Source organism: Taudactylus pleione, unplaced genomic scaffold, assembly GCF_031769625.1.
Source record: "Taudactylus pleione unplaced genomic scaffold, aTauple2 ptg000201l, whole genome shotgun sequence".
Taxonomy (NCBI): domain Eukaryota; kingdom Metazoa; phylum Chordata; class Amphibia; order Anura; family Myobatrachidae; genus Taudactylus; species Taudactylus pleione.
Window position 1 is genome coordinate 25,522,685 of NW_028284603.1, and position 14,260 is coordinate 25,536,944.

Consider the following 14,260-nt stretch of genomic DNA (forward strand, 5'->3'; position numbering starts at 1 on the left):
ATATACAGGTAGGTTAATTGGCTCCTAACTAAATTACCCCTAGTGTGTGTGTGAGCATGTGATAGGGAATATAGATTGTAAGCTCCACTGGGGCAGGGACGGTTGTGAATGGCCAAATATTCTCTGTAAAGCGCTGCGAAAAATGTGTGCGCTATATAAATAACTGGTAATAAATAAATAATAAATAAATAAATGAGCAGGATATTTGTGTAGCTGACGCTAATGAGGATGTTGATGTTTAGGATGTTGATGATTTTGTTGATGAGGATGTTATTTGTGTAAATTAGGCACCAGTGGATGAAACAGTTGTTGCCCATGATAAGGAAAAGCCCATTGTCATGCCTGGGCACAAGACAAAAAAAACTTGGTTGTGTTGACTCATCTGCATCACCAGTGGGGGTTTTTGGGAAAGTTTAGTTTTTTCTCGGCAGATGCACTTGCTGGAGAAACTGAAGGAGAAGCCACCGCTGCATCATGTGCCACATGAGCTGACAATTTGCTTACCAACAGCTCTTTGCATCTCTACATATCTGTGTCCGTTGGGAAGAAAGACACAATGTCTTCATCCCTTCTGGTATGAAAATCCACTCCCAGCAGAAGCAGGCATAGTGCTCAAGGATTCTCAAGAAAGACACAACATAAGACTTATGCTGCAAACACATGGGATGATTTTCATGAATGATAACGATATCATTCAATGATAAATTGTACATATTGTTAATTTTTATGCAGTGAACAATTGACCAACGATGGACGTTCCCGCAAGAACGATAACAATATCTATGGTCAACCGTACATGCAGGCCAACTTGGACGATTTGCCTGTAAAAGACACGACTTCACTGAAATATCTAACAGATATCTATCAGTGTGTACACCCAAAATTGTTTGCCCTGCACTACAGAAAGCTGGAGGGCAGTATATCAGTGATTGGTTGTGCAGGTTGTACCACGTGCATTCAGCTTAAAACCTTAAATCTTGCATTTGCTCTGTTCGGCTTGTCCACATATTTGTAGTTAAGTGGACAGTGGGTACAATGGCATTTTGGAGGCCACTACTGAAGTTTTTTTTAATGTCCCTGTACTAGTTGAGAAATGCTTTTCTAGTGAATTGGACTGATGTGAATGAGTAAAATATTTTTTGTAAATGCCTCCCCTCCTCCCCTCCCTTTCTCCCTCATAAAGTTACTTCAGAATCAAAAAATGAAATAAAATTTACTACAAATCAACCCTTCCTGTCTCTGCCTTCAACTAAATACATACTCCAACTCCCTTAGGCCTCTTGAATAATAAAAAACATTTGTTTCCTGATGTGCCATGTTGGAAGTTAAACTGCCACGTGTTTATGCTGCCCACTGCCAGCTAGCTTGGTGCAAATGTTGGGCCTAAACTGGATGAAAACAATATTGTGAGCTGTGAGGTGGTCAAAATTGACTGGAAATGAGAGGAAATTAATGTTATTGAGGTTAATAATACTGTTGGAACTAAAAAAAAAATTATGCGATTTTAGCAGATTTTATCAATTTTTAAAAAAAATGCAGATCCAAAACCAAAACACGCAAGGGGCGATTTTGGCAAAAGCAAATCCAGATCCAAAACACAAGGAGATATAGATCCAAAACCAAAACACGGGGGTCGGCGTACATAACTAATTGCAATCACCTGTGTTGAACAAGGAAATTGATGAGACAGGTGTTTCAGCACAGGTGTCTGCAGTTATAAATTAAGAGGGAAGTCCAGGAGCAGAGCATTTTGTGCCTAATGGAACGGGTCATGTTGGAGGGTCTGTGTTTAATCACCTCCGTGCATATTAAATGCACTACGTCTCCCATATAGATAGATAGAGTGCATGCATATTACACAGAAATGAACACAGGATATTTAATTATTCACATTATCCATGCCCCAGTTGAGCTTATGATTAATATTTTGTAGGAAGTAATACCACTCACACTAGGGTTAATCCAAGCAAGCATAGCCGAGATCATACAACTCCACACATATATGTTCCTTGTTGGAATTGAAGCTCAAAATTTGACCAGAGCATTCTATCTGCTTTATGCTGACAAACCCCCTCCTGTGACACTTGGAGGCTGTGCTTTGGGGTTGATGAAATGTAAAAATAAAGAAGTAAGGGACATCTTTTGAATAAGCTGAGATTTATAACATCAGTGTGAATATCATCATCCATGTCGGAGGTGGGGGGGGGACACTTTACAGTACACCTGAAACATATATAAGGGTCTATGTACTAAGGCTTGGAGAGATATAAAGTGGATGAAGATAAAGTACCAACCAATCAGCTCCTAACTGTCTTTTTCCAAACACAGCCTGTAAAGTGACAGTTATGAGCTAATTGGTTGGTCTTTCTCTCCATCCACGTTATCTCTCTTCAAGGCTTAGTACAGAGACCACATAGTCAACTCTAAACCCTCACCATTCTACCTGTCATGTGGATGGATATATAGGGTAAAAATATATATGTGGTGGACTCCGGTTTAAAGTAGGGGTGAGCGGGTTCGGATTTCTGAAATCCGAACCCCCCCGAGCCCCCCCGATCCGAGTCCGATCCGAGTCAGGCTCGACTTTTCCCGCCTGACTCGGATCTGACATCGAGGCAAAACGTCATCATCCCGCCTTCCGAGTCTCGCGGGTTTTGGATCCTATATAAGGTACCCGCGTCGGCGCCATTTTCTCACTCGGCTGTGGACAGTGAAGAGGGAGGGTGGGAGTTAGTGCTGTGTAGTGTAGTGTAGTGTAGTGCTGCTGTTGTCCACTACTTCAAAGTCCATAGGGGCTGGCTGTGTTGTGCTGTGCTGCTGTTGTTAATAGGGGCTGTGTCCACTACTTCAAAGTCCATAGGGGCTGGCTGGACTGTGTTGTGCAGTCAGTTCCAAAGTCCTGTGCAGTGTCCCAGTCCTAAAGGGGTGCTGTAGTGTTGTCCAGGGGGTGCTCTGTCCATCAGGGGTGCTCCCCCCAAGTGCTAAAAAAATAATATATTTTCTGTGTTTGTGAATTGTGTGCGCAGTAGCCGCACGTGCATCAACAAAGTAGTGCCAAGCGTGCGCCTGTGTCATAAGTAAAGGGCCGGCTGGCTTGACCGTTAAGGGTGCTGTAACCCCCGAAAGTACACTCCAGTCCAAACCAAAAAAAAAATTATTTTCTGTGTTTGTGAATTGTGTGCGCAGTAGCCGCACGTGCATCAACAAAGTAGTGCCAAGCGTGCGCCTGTGTCATAAGTAAAGGGCCGGCTGGCTTGACCGTTAAGGGTGCTGTAACCCCCGAAAGTACACTCCAGTCCAAACCTAAAAAAAAATTATTTTCTGTGTTTGTGAATTGTGTGCGCAGTAGCCGCACGTGCATCAACAAAGTAGTGCCAAGCGTGCGCCTGTGTCATAAGTAAAGGGCCGGCTGGCTTGACCGTTAAAGGGTGCTGTAACCCCCGAAAGTACACTCCAGTCCAAACCAAAAAAAAATTATTTTCTGTGTTTGTGAATTGTGTGCGCAGTAGCCGCACGTGCATCAACAAAGTAGTGCCAAGCGTGCGCCTGTGTCATAAGTAAAGGGCCGGCTGGCTTGACCGTTAAGGGTGCTGTAACCCCCGAAAGTACACTCCAGTCCAAACCTAAAAAAAAATTATTTTCTGTGTTTGTGAATTGTGTGCGCAGTAGCCGCACGTGCATCAACAAAGTAGTGCCAAGAGTGCCCCTGTGTCATAAGTAAAGGGCCGGCTGGCTTGACCGTTAAAGGGTGCTGTAACCCCCGAAAGTACACTCCAGTCCAAACCAAAAAAAAATTATTTTCTGTGTTTGTGAATTGTGTGCGCAGTAGCCGCACGTGCATCAACAAAGTAGTGCCAAGCGTGCGCCTGTGTCATAAGTAAAGGGCCGGCTGGCTTGACCGTTAAAGGGTGCTGTAACCCCTGAAAGTACACTCCAGTCCAAACCAAAAAAAAATTATTTTCTGTGTTTGTGAATTGTGTGCGCAGTAGCCGCACGTGCATCAACAAAGTAGTGTCAAGCGTTCGCCTGTGTCATAAGTAAAGGGCCGGCTGGCTTGACCGTTAAGGGTGCTGTAACCCCCGAAAGTACACTCCAGTCCAAACCAAAAAAAAAATTATTTTCTGTGTTTGTGAATTGTGTGCGCAGTAGCCGCACGTGCATCAACAAAGTAGTGCCAAGCGTGCGCCTGTGTCATAAGTAAAGGGCCGGCTGGCTTGACCGTTAAGGGTGCTGTAACCCCCGAAAGTACACTCCAGTCCAAACCAAAAAAAAAATTATTTTCTGTGTTTGTGAATTGTGTGCGCAGTAGCCGCACGTGCATCAACAAAGTAGTGCCAAGCGTGCGCCTGTGTCATAAGTAAAGGGCCGGCTGGCTTGACCGTTAAGGGTGCTGTAACCCCCGAAAGTACACTCCAGTCCAAACCTAAAAAAAAATTATTTTCTGTGTTTGTGAATTGTGTGCGCAGTAGCCGCACGTGCATCAACAAAGTAGTGCCAAGCGTGCGCCTGTGTCATAAGTAAAGGGCCGGCTGGCTTGACCGTTAAAGGGTGCTGTAACCCCCGAAAGTACACTCCAGTCCAAACCAAAAAAAAATTATTTTCTGTGTTTGTGAATTGTGTGCGCAGTAGCCGCACGTGCATCAACAAAGTAGTGCCAAGCGTGCGCCTGTGTCATAAGTAAAGGGCCGGCTGGCTTGACCGTTAAGGGTGCTGTAACCCCCGAAAGTACACTGCAGTCCAAACCTAAAAAAAAATTATTTTCTGTGTTTGTGAATTGTGTGCGCAGTAGCCGCACGTGCATCAACAAAGTAGTGCCAAGAGTGCGCCTGTGTCATAAGTAAAGGGCCGGCTGGCTTGACCGTTAAAGGGTGCTGTAACCCCCGAAAGTACACTCCAGTCCAAACCAAAAAAAAATTATTTTCTGTGTTTGTGAATTGTGTGCGCAGTAGCCGCACGTGCATCAACAAAGTAGTGCCAAGCGTGCGCCTGTGTCATAAGTAAAGGGCCGGCTGGCTTGACCGTTAAAGGGTGCTGTAACCCCTGAAAGTACACTCCAGTCCAAACCAAAAAAAAATTATTTTCTGTGTTTGTGAATTGTGTGCGCAGTAGCCGCACGTGCATCAACAAAGTAGTGCCAAGCGTGCGCCTGTGTCATAAGTAAAGGGCCGGCTGGCTTGACCGTTAAGGGTGCTGTAACTCCCGAAAGTACACTCCAGTCCAAACCAAAAAAAAAATTATTTTCTGTGTTTGTGAATTGTGTGCGCAGTAGCCGCACGTGCATCAACAAAGTAGTGCCAAGCGTGTGCCTGTGTCATAAGTAAAGGGCCGGCTGGCTTGACCGTTAAGGGTGCTGTAACCCCCGAAAGTACACTCCAGTCCAAACCAAAAAAAAAATTATTTTCTGTGTTTGTGAATTGTGTGCGCAGTAGCCGCACGTGCATCAACAAAGTAGTGCCAAGAGTGCCCCTGTGTCATAAGTAAAGGGCCGGCTGGCTTGACCGTTAAAGGGTGCTGTAACCCCCGAAAGTACACTCCAGTCCAAACCAAAAAAAAAATTATTTTCTGTGTTTGTGAATTGTGTGCGCAGTAGCCGCACGTGCATCAACAAAGTAGTGCCAAGCGTGCGCCTGTGTCATAAGTAAAGGGCCGGCTGGCTTGACCGTTAAGGGTGCTGTAACCCCCGAAAGTACACTCCAGTCCAAACCTAAAAAAAAATTATTTTCTGTGTTTGTGAATTGTGTGCGCAGTAGCCGCACGTGCATCAACAAAGAAGTGCCAAGCGTGCGCCTGTGTCATAAGTAAAGGGCCGGCTGGCTTGACCGTTAAAGGGTGCTGTAACCCCCGAAAGTACACTCCAGTCCAAACCAAAAAAAAATTATTTTCTGTGTTTGTGAATTGTGTGCGCAGTAGCCGCACGTGCATCAACAAAGTAGTGCCAAGCGTGCGCCTGTGTCATAAGTAAAGGGCCGGCTGGCTTGACCGTTAAAGGGTGCTGTAACCCCCAAAGTACACTCCAGTCCAAACCAAAAAAAAATTATTTTCTGTGTTTGTGAATTGTGTGCGCAGTAGCCGCACGTGCATCAACAAAGTAGTGCCAAGAGTGCGCCTGTGTCATAAGTAAAGGGCCGGCTGGCTTGACCGTTAAAGGGTGCTGTAACCCACAAAGTACACTCCAGTCCGAACCAAAAAAAAATTTATTTTCTGTGTTTAGCCGCACGTATATATCAAATCGATATAACATAAATGGAGGACCAAACTTTCTCCGATAAAAATAAAATAGAGAAAGATCAAGAACCACTTCCTCCTAGTGCTGAAGCTGCTGCCACTAGTCATGACATAGACGATAACATGCCATCAACGTCGTCTGCCAAGGCCGATGCCCAATGTCATAGTAGAGGGCACATACAATCCCAAATGGCAAAGTTCAGGAAAATGACCTTGAAAAAGACATTTAAATCAGCTGAAGAGAAACGTCAACTTGCCAATATGCCATTTACGACACGGAGTGGCAAGGAACGGCTAAGGTCGATCCCTAGTATGTTCATGACTAGTGGTTCAGCTTCACATGACGATGGAAGCACTCCTCCCACTAAAAAAATCAAAAGAGTTAAGCTGGCAAAAGCACAGCGAAGAACTGTGCTTTCTAAGAAGATATCACAAATCCCCAAAGAGAGTCCAAGTGTGGTGGTGGTTGCGATGCCTGACCTTCCCAGCACTGGACGGGAAGAGGTGGCTCTTTCCACCATTTGCACGCCCCCTGCAAGTGCTGAAAGGAGCACCCACAGTCCACTTGCTGATATGCAAATTGAAGATGTCACTGTTGAAGTACAACAGGATGAGGATACTGGTGTAGCTGGCGCTGAGGAGGAAGTTGGCGAGGAGGATTCTGATGGTGATGTGGTTTGTTTAAATCAGGCTCCGGGGGAGACAGTTGTTGTCCGTGGGATGAAAAAGCCCATCACGGTCATGCCTGGGCAGAAGACCAAACATTCCACCTCTTTGGTCTGGCAATATTTCTATCCAAATCCGGACAACAACTGTCTTGCCATATGTACCATATGTAAAGGTGAAATAAGTAGGGGTAGGGACGTCAACCACCTAGGAACATCCTCCCTTATACGGCACCTGCAGCGCGTTCATAAAAAGTTACTGTCAAGTTCAGAAACTTTGGCTCAGACCGTAAGCAGTCCAGGGACACCTAAATCCCGTTGTCCTGTTGTATCCAAGCGCCTGCAAACCACACCGTCAACTCCCTCCTCGTCAATTTCCTCCTTAGTCAGGATCGGAAGTAGTCCTGCAGGCCATATCACTGGCATGACTGACTCTCCTATCCGGGATTCCTCCGGAGGATCCTGCATTGCTACGCCTACTGCTGCCGCTGCTGCTGTTGCTGCTGCTGCTGGGAGTCGTTCATCATCCCAGAGAGGAAGTAGGAACACCACTACTTTTACTAAACAATTGACCCTCCAACAGTCCTTAGCGAGGAGGATGAAGTACGACAGCAGTCATCCTGAAGCAAAATGTATAACTGAGGCCTTGACTGCTATGTTGGTGTTAGACGTGCGTCCGGTATCCGCCATTAGTGCAGTGGGATTTAGACAATTGATGGAGGTAGTGTGTCCCCGGTTCCAAATCCCGTCTAGATTCCACTTCACTAGGCAGGCGATACCGAGACTGTACAGAAACGTCAGAAAAAGTGTCCTCAGTGTCCTGAAAAATGCCGTTGTACACAATGTCCACTTAACCACGGACATGTGGACAAGTGGAACAGGGCAGACTAAGGACTATATGACTGTGACAGCCCACTGGGTAGATGTATCACCTTACGCAGCAACAGCAGCAGCGTCACCAGTAGCAGCATCTCAGAAATGCCAGCTCGTTACAAGGCAGGCTACGCTGTGTATCACCGGTTTCAGTAAGAGGCACACCGCCGACAACCTCTTAGAGAAACTGAGGGAAATCATCGCCCAGTGGCTTACCCCACTTAGACTCTCCTGGGGATTTGTGATATCTGACAACGCCACCAATATTGTGCGGGCATTACATCTGGGCAAATTCCAGCACGTCCCATGTTTTGCTCACACAATAAACTTGGTGGTGCAGAATTTTCTGAAAAGCGACAGGGGCGTGCAGGAGACGCTTTGGGTGGCCCGAAAAATTTCTGGCCACTTTCGCCATTCAGCGACTGCGTGCCGAAGACTGGAGCGCCAGCAAACACTCTTGAACCTGCCCCGCCATCACCTGAAGCAAGAGGTTGTGACGCGGTGGAACTCAACCCTCTATATGCTTCAGAGGATGGAGGAGCAGCAAAAGGCCATACAAGCCTATACATCCACCTATGACATAGGCAAAGGAGGGGGTATGCACCTGACTCAAGCGCAGTGGAGAATGATTTCCGTGTTGTGCAAGGTTCTCCAGCCCTTCGAACTTGCCACACGTGAAGTCAGTTCAGACACTGCCAGCTTGAGTCAGGTCATTCCCCTCATCAGGCTTTTGCAGAAGCAGCTGGAGAAAGTGAAGGAGGAGCTAAGACGGAGCGATTCCGCTCGGCATGTGGGACTTGTGGATGAAGCCCTTCATTCGCTTTGCCAGGATTCCAGGGTGGTCAATCTGTTGAAATCAGACCACTACATTTTGGCCACCGTGCTCGATCCTAGGTTTAAAGCCTATGTGGTGTCTCTCTTTCCGGCCGACACAAGCCTGCAGAGGTGCAAAGACCTGCTGGTGAACACACTGTCAGCTGAAGCGGAACGTGACACGTCAACGGCTCCTTCTTCATTTTCTCCCGCAACTGGGGCTGCCAGGAAAAAACTTAGGTATCCTAAGCAACCCGCTGGCGGTGATGCAGGGCAGGCAGGACCAAGTTTGGACATCTGGTCCGGACTGAAGGACCTGGCAACAATTTCTGACATGTCTACTGTCACTGCATATGATACTGTCACCATTGACAGAATGGTGGAGGATTACATCGGTGACAGCATCCAAGTAGGCATGTCAGACAGTCCATACCTGTACTGGCAGGAAAAAGAGGCAATTTGGAGGCCCCTGTACAAACTGGCTCTATTTTACCTGAGTTGCCCCCCCTCCAGTGTGTACTCCGAAAGAGTGTTTAGTGCAGCCGGGAACCTTGTCAGCGAAAGGCGTAGGAGGTTGCTTCCACAGAATGTGGAGAAGATGATGTTCATCAAAATGAATTATCAGCTCTTCCAGGGAGACCAGCCTCCAGAAGGTACAGAGGGACCTGTGGTGGTGGATTCAAGTGGGGACGAGTTAATACTTTGTGAGGATGAGGATGTACACACTGAAGAGGGTGAGGAATCGGTGGATGAGGAGGATGAGGATGACATCTTGCCTCCGTAGAGCCAGTTTGTGCAGGGACACATTAATTGCCAGCTTGTTTTGTGGGGGCCCAAACGAACCAATCATTTCAGCCACAGTTGTGTGGCAGACCCTGGCGCTGAAATGATTGATTTGTTAAAGTGTGCATGTCCTGTTTATACAACATAAGGGTGGGTGGGAGGGCCCAAGGACAATTCCATCTTGCACCTCTTTTTTTCTTTGCATTATGTACAGTTTGGGGCCTAGTTTTTCTAACTGCCATCCTGCCTGCCACTGCAGTGTCACTCCTAGATGGGTCACGTGTTTGTGCCGCCCACTCGTGTCGCTTAGCATAGTCATCCAGCTACCTCGGTGCAACCTTTTGGACATAAAAACACTATTGTGAGGTGTGAGGTGTTCAGAATAGACTGGAAATGAGTGGAAATTAAGGTTATTGAGGTTAATAATAGCATAGGAGCAGAAAAACCTACAAATTCTGTGATTTTAGCTGTTTTTATGCTTTTTTTCAAAAAAATACAGATCCAAAACACAAAACCCAGAACCCAAAACACGGAAGGGTGGTTTTGGCAAAACCAATCCAGATCCAAAACACGAAGAAAGATCCAGATCCAAAACCAAAACACAAAACACGAAAAGTGGCCGATGCACACCCCTAGTTTAAAGTAATACATGCTATAGTTCAGGCATAGAAAACCCTTGAAACTTGTGCCACAAGGTGACATGTGAGGATGTTTTTAGTGGTACCTGTGTGTAGTCTATCCTTCTCCTGCTACGCAGACTTCACTGCTCCCCCTTTTCTGCTACACTTCCTTGCAGGGCCGGACTAGGACCAAAAATAGGCCCTGGCATTTAAAGCACACAGGCCCACCTCGTGTCAGCATCTGGCTCCTCCCCTTACTTTTCCTGACTGTTCCCACTTCTTAGTCTATGCTCTTACAAATATAATTAATATTAGAACAACAAGTGTACATCATTCTCTGCATTAAAATACACACAACAGAGCATATCCTGCAGGGGATTCAAACATGTGCCATAGTCAGACATTTGGTATTTGGTTGGTTCTGTTAGGTAAATGTGGCACTTCATTGGGTTAGGTCACACACAAAGAAAAGGAAAGGCATTAGATTAGATAGTGTAGTGTTCACTATAGGAATTATTTAGGGCAGGGTGCTGAACACAGAGGAGGACAGATCTGTGCACACCAAAACAGAGCAGCAACTACACTATGGTGTTCTGTGTACATAAGGAGAATTGGAACTGCCAACCACAAATGAAGTATGGAGAACGTGCGCAGGCCTGCTATGAAAAAACAGGTGTGAGTTTTTTGTAAACGGGCGTGACCACACAATAATACCCACAATTTAAATGATGCCACATAGTAGTGCACTTTAGTCACATTACACTGCACAGTAGTATACCTTAGGCACACTACACCACACAGAGCCCATTCACGTTATGCCACAGAATAGTACTTCTTATACATTATGCCACACAGTATTGCCCCTTACACATTAGGTCACACACAGCAATGCCCATTATAACAGATGATGCCACACAGTAATGCCCCTTACACCACATTATGCCATACAGTAATGCCCCTTACACATTATTCCACACACAGTAATACCTCTTATAAAATTATACCACACACAGTAATTCCCTTTATAAAAGTATGCCACACACAGTAATTCCCCTTATAACATTATGCCATATAGTAACGCCCCTTACACATTATGCCACACCCCCAAGCCACTCACATACCTCTGTGTCCAAATAATATAGTGCAATATGAGGATAGGTAGGGCCTAGATACGAGTGTACTACCCGGTGGCGGTGTGTTTGTTACTGTGTAGTGCGGACAGCACTACCCACAGACCTGGACGGCGGGTGGCAGCGCACCCCCCGAGCTCCTCCAGTCTGACGGCAACACCTGCATGCGACGCCAGTCCGACGGCACCCAGGGCACGTACCCTGTTCAACCCCCCTTAGTTACGCCACTGGTTTGTATATTTTGTAAAGGTGGTTGTACAGTGGAAATGTATCTTGTAATGTTGAACGTTTATCTTGTGAGTAGTACTCAGAGAAGCAGCATGAAACAAGCAACAGTACCGCATTCTTAGTGAAAGAACCAGAGCTTGTTTTATAGAGTATAAAGGGCCTAAGGCAGATATCCAACAAGGAGCCACCCATGGAGCTACAGCTGAACATAAATAACCTACAGAATATACAGAAAAATGGAACTGCACCCATGCAGAACAACTGCTACAAGTTACCAATGGGAAGTGGTGCTGTCCAGTTGTCCACATCTTCAGTATAACACAACAAATGAGTATTGCCTATATATCAAAACTACAATTAGAAAAGTGAAATATTAAATAAAAAAGAATTAGGCACAAAGCGATCTGTGCAATAATGTAAAACCCCACATTAATATTAACCCACATGACATAAATCCATTTTATCAAATTACTACTGTGCTATAAATGGCAAAACTAATATTAGTCATTCCTCACACCAAATTAAAATACAAAATCTCACAATTAGGGATATAGTTAGTTAATCTCAAGAAACTGCAGAGGAGAAGAGGTAATTTGCTTTCTACATTTACATTTTTTATATATCAGAAAAACAATAGAGCACTAGATGCAAACCATAAATAAAAATAGTAAAAAAAAATCTATTATATCACACTGTAGGGTAATTTATAGCATAACAAATGCCATATTCATTCCTTATCACAAATAAATAAATATTTAAAAATGATTAGATGCCAGGATAAACCAGTCTGCTCCAAATGCTTCTCATGCACAGTATAGTAAATGGTCGCAAAATGTTCTTATCTAATGTCTCATAGTGTTCATAGGTACACCCAACACTGGCAAATTATAAATAGGTGCCCAAACAAATGAAGTATTAATAGGACCTGTGGGTCCCAGACTTATCAATCAGTACAGATGCATGCACATTCCTACAGCATAAAATTGTACTTTGAAGAACAACAAATCCCAGCAACATAAGATGATGAGGAGAGACAGTCATACTGTATACAGGCATGAATGAGGCTTTCTCTTGTGCACAAATACTATATGAATATGGTGCTGCTCCTAATATGAATTCAATTACCCTTGTGTCAAAGGCTTTAGCATCTGCTTCTGGTTTATTGTGATCAGTAGTATGACCTGACAGATACTGTTCCTGGAGCACAGGGAGGGGGTCCTAATTTCTCATGTCTTAGGTGTACTTCTTATTTGACTAAAATATGGTGTATAAATTGTAGAAAGAAGGGCAGCACAAGACATTTTATTTTCTTGCATGTTTAAGAGTGTGCTCTTGCTCAGCTCGAAAGCTCAGAGACATTTGTTTCACCAAGCATGATGATGCAGGGTGGTTTATGTGCAGGGCCACAGAGAGCCTGCCAGGGCCCGCGGCAAGAGGGCGTGGCTTAATCATGGGAGGCGTGCAGGGCGAAAACGATGATGCGCTGATTGCTGGTGCGGGGGGGGCGCTGTAAGTCCCTCAGCCCAGCACAAATCCAGGAGGGGGGGCTTGATCAGTGTGATCGATCCCCCCACAGGCAGAGGAGAGGAGACTGCTACAGCATGAACTGGTCTGCTGACAGGTAAGAGGGAGGGGGGACGGCGCCAGCCCCACGGCCATAACAAGGGTAGTGCAACCTGTGCCATGGCACAGGGCATCGCAGAGCAGGGGGCGCTGTTCGGGCCTGTCAATTTTCTGTTTCTTATCATGCTCTTATTTCATCCCCTATCTCTTCCCTAGTCCTTCCCCATGAGGCCATGGCCAATTTTCAGGTGTGTTATTTCCCTATTAAAAAAATAGGGGGGCGCCAATGCTCTTTCTGGCACAGGGCATCAAAAAATCTAGTTACGGCTCTGGTCAGACCCATGCCCCCGCCGGCCCCTCCAACAAGCCTGGACCTGGGTAATTAGTACCCACTACACCCTCTTCTCGGCGCCCCTATTTAAGTGCTTACCACAGTAGTGTTGAGCAAAGTCAGTTAACCACTTGCTTGGCATGGTCGCATCATTTGCGACTACGCCAGGCTGCGCAATACCTTACATGGTCGTAAACAGTCAGAAACACCCACATGGCGGCTTCAGGAAAATAATCTCCATGCATCCGTGCACCGTCCCCCCAAAAAAAAATTAGTCGGTTAAGTGGTTAAATTGCAGTTTTTACCTCATCTAATAGTAGGAAACTACAGGAATAAAAGGTATAGAATTAATAGACTCCATCAAAGATACATTTTCCTCTCCTATTCTTCACTAACTGCCTGTTGTGCCCTTCTTTGTATATTGGGCCTGATTCTGTCGCTTGTAAGTCGCAATGTGCACGAATCTCATGGATTTTACCATACTGCGCATTCACCAAAGAAAGAAATTGACTTCTGTGTATGCGTCGGAGTAGGTATATGCACAAGGACGGAGTTCACTAGCACATATGGATTGATCCACCAGTTGACGGACCACACTATCCATGAATTGTGCGTTTCTGGGAGGTAACTGGGTGAAGACCATGTGAGCACACAGAACTACACTGTCTCATGGGAGTGTCTTGGGCATGTATGCCGTCTTACGTGCTCGATTGCAGCATGCAGCCGGAAATTGGCCACCAGTTCCAGACGAATATTTTGCAGACAGCATTCAGTAGGTGCAAGTCCAGTTGCTATTGATGACGGCTGCAGCTGTGGACTCAAGAACAATGGGTGGGATAGGCTTCCACATGAAGCCGCAGGGATTTTCATACACGGTCAGATGCTGGCATTAGCATAAGGAAGAAAGTAGGCTACTGCGGCCAAACCGAAAGATGGCCGCGTGTGTATAGGACTCAGTATCAGGCCCAATATCTTCAATAGAGAAACACAATATGCCAACATCTTTAGGAGACTGAAAATAAAAAAAAT